Genomic DNA, 3856 nt, shown 5'->3' on the forward strand with positions numbered 1-3856 from the left:
CAGGTACCCCAAATGCAAACCCAGGTCTCCTGCTATGACGCCATGACACAATGCTTCTCCTAGGCCCGTTCTATATGACTTCCATTATGTGAAACATCTGGAATAATTTTTAGGTGACAGAACCGTTTGTAATGGAAATAGACACCCTGAAGAATCAATACTAAATCAAGAGGCTATCAGGTGGATGATGTTATGATCCTGGTCCCACTGAAGGTATTCACTAGCAGGGCTCTTTTTGTGTGTGTTACAGGAACAGCACTGACACCTTTGTTACAAGAGTATTCTTAGGATGGTGATGTCTTTGGGGCTTTTCTACGGAATAGCACCTTTTAATCACTGATAAAGTCCTGGCTTTCATTTCATCATGTGCCCAGACATCGAGGGGAAAGTTGAAAATTTAACCTTCCAGATTCTTCCAACTTTAGATGCTGTTATTAAAATAGCTCCTTTCTGGGGAGGGACCATGAAAGCAGAAAGGGGACCCTACTGGCTACAAAATGGCAGGAGGGACGGCTGCCACTTTTGCCTGAGGCTTCTCCTGGCCCTGCCTTATTTAAAAACACACGCTTGCTGCTGCCCCTCAACTGTTTTGAAAAGCTGATGTTGTGGAATCCTTAAGTCATCGGTGACCTAGGTCACTAAAGACAGGCGCAATTTAGTAAAAGTATTAATTGCAACTCTCCTGACATGCCCTACTCCTCCAGATAAAGTTACACATCAAACCCACACAGGCCGCTGGGCTATTCTGAGCAGCCTGAGATTTTCAATATCTCATAAACAGGCCCCTCAATCACTACAATCTAATAAGGCTATAATCATCATTGACACTATAATGATTAAAATGAATAAAACCCATTAAGAAAAGTCATGTTGAGTTATTAAAAGTTTCGCTCTGCGTGATATGTAATCTTTTATCCATTTTTTATGATGAAATCTGTAACCATCTATCCACAAAAGACCATTAATTTACTGCTCTGTGGATGTTACCATGCTCTTTAGTTTAACAGCTTATCATTGATTTCTTGAGGGAGATATTATATTTGGAGAAATACACATGGAACAAAAGCCCGAATGTTGCTGTAAATTTCCCACTGACAGGATGATCAAAGTATTTTGGCCTGGTCTGCAGCCAGGGGCTGGCAAACAAGTTTTCTAGAGCAGAGAGAGCCCTCCGGCTACCAGGCGGCAGATACATGCTTTCAGGCATCGCAAATGCTTCTAAGGAAAGGTCATGTGTGCGGGGCGGGGAAGGGGGGGGACGACAATAAAATGTCCATTAACTGGAGCCTAGTTAACTGGCTTATTGGCATCTATTAGAAACAAATTGCAAACAAAACTGATCCTATTATAAACTTCTCCTCATCCCTCCATCAAGAGCACTCTCTGATTGGCTCAGAAGAAGCCCGACGAATACAGGGCTGGCAGATGACTCCTTGATTTGCAAGGAGAATGTTGGGTTTGGGCCAGCAGCCGCCTACAACCCCGAGCGGCAGAGAGCTACAAAGTTGGGAGGGACGCATCGGAGAGGCAGAGAATGTATTCCTGCCCACATTCTTTCACCCGGGACTTTTTTTCTCCAAGCAAACAGCAATTAAAAAATCTGAATGGAGGAATGTGTACAGAGCGTTGAGCTAAGTGGTAGGGGCAGACTGATTCTTGATGTATACTTTTTCTCACAATAAACTCCGCTCCAATATCTTTACTGCCCATCTCTTATTTAATCTTATTAACAGTAAAACCTAAAAAGATTTTGTGAAGCCGAGGAGAGGGTATTGTCTTTGAAGGCGTTCTTCATTTTTCCCAAGATGATTAATAAATCTGTTTGCCAGCTCTTTCTGAACAGACTTGCCAGGTTTCCCCAGCAGGTGATGAAAAGGTCCCACAAAACAAGAGGAAAATGGTTGCTTTCTGTTTTATCAGATTTCCTCATTGTCCAGATTTGCTTCCCTCACTGAGGTCCCGCTGGGTTATTTTTTCTTTTTTCCATTTTCTCTTCACTCTATCTAAATAACATTAGGTTATAAACGTCATTCCATAACATACCATCTCTTGTACTAAGGGAAGCTCGACTTTACTAAAATAATCAAATATTCTTTATGATCCTCCCTTTTAACAGAAAACAGCAAATTCTATTTATAAGGTTGACATACAGTTCAAAGCATGGCGAACAGACATCGATTTTTATCAATCTTTGGAGAGTTCATTTACATCCACACCATTCTATCATGTAAGACAAAAATGGTTGCTAAATGAAATTAAAAGGCAAAGTCACTGAGAATAAAAGGGAAATCATTCTTTATCTAACACATCATTAACCTGTGGAAATAACTGCTTCAGGGCATGATGGAGGCTAACAGCTTAGTAAAAATTTTTAAATGATGTAAAACTTCTACAGATCAGAATGGCATTAGCAACTGGTAACTCTATCACTCCTCACATTTCTGTCCGCACGCTCATCTCAGTTGAAGTCAGGAAGACATTCCACTTGCCCTCCGTATACTCACACTAAGTTGGTAAGGTAGAAATACAGCACTTTCCAGTGCACAGACAATTAGCTTTTTCCGCTCTTCTCGAACCTTCCTCTTGCCCTGACTATATTGATGTCAACTACGGTTCAGAGTGCAAATGGGACTATTTGTCTATTTCTCTGTGGCATGTCTTTCTTCCCCTCCCTTTTGAGGGAGACCAAGAAATAATGCAGCATAAATGTTCATTTGACCATATCTAAAGGCCTTAAGAGAAATACAAAATCACTTAAACTTTCCAATAAAAAAGGGACTGATATTTAGAAGAAAATTTGTGTGTGTGTGTGTGTGTGTGTGTGTGTGTGTGTGTGTATGTATAACATAAAGTAAAATAAATTAGCCAGAGTAAGGGATAAGAAAATTAGGAAGAAAGCACTCCAATACATCAAAGAGGTCTTCTTTTAGTATATCTTAGAGAAAGTGAAATCGACTGTTAAAATACCTATAAAATTTTTAAAGACATTCATGAATTTTAATTTATAATCATGATATTAGAAATATAGCCCTTTCTAGCCATGGAGGCCCTGAGAATTTTGTGACATGAAAGCTTTCCTGGTGTTAATTTGAGGCTTTAATTAATTACAACCTTTTAGAAGGGGGTTGTTTAACCGCCAAAAAAGAAAAAAAAAAAAAGGTTACACAGAAATGATGAAAAAACAAGACTCCTTGCAGATTTTAGTGAAGCTGCATCTCTGAAAGCAGTGGTTCTAGAATGATGAGTCAGCACTTCTGTGATTACAGGTGGAGAGAGCAATAAAATCTTGCTGAGTTTAGTTATTGAAATTATATAGTTTCATAAATAGTATAATGTTGTTCTCAGCGGGTAAATGTTATATTTTAATGCCATCTGTATTACAACACATACAAATTTTCGAGCTCAAGGTCAACAGGGCCTCCTTCAATATGAACAGTTGGAGTCCAGCTCTGTAGTTGGAGAGGAATGATCTAGGCTCCGATGACGGTGTGGAGAGGAAACTGAGATTGCAGTAACTTATCAGGTAGGAGAAAAAATGTTTTTCTGGTAGGCCACCTAGAAATGTGTGCAGGTTTGAGCTAGTTAGAATTTGTATGGGTGACCTTTGGTTTCCAGCTTTAACTATGTTACAACACAAGTCATCATGCTCCTTAATCCATTTCAGACCAGTATACTGTGTTTCAGCCCAGACATTGGAAGGACAGGTGACACACTTGTACATCTAAATCCCCTCCTGAACTTATCAACTTAAGAAAAAAAGTTCGATGAGACTTCATTTGGATTGTCCATAAATCAACTTTGTTTCATTGAAAAACCTATTCACTCGCTGTACTCCTTCCAAGTGTTTTCCCTTTGA

This window comes from Ursus maritimus, unplaced genomic scaffold (genome assembly GCF_017311325.1).
Source record: "Ursus maritimus isolate PB19 unplaced genomic scaffold, ASM1731132v1 scaffold_3, whole genome shotgun sequence".
Classification (NCBI taxonomy): Eukaryota; Metazoa; Chordata; class Mammalia; order Carnivora; family Ursidae; genus Ursus; species Ursus maritimus.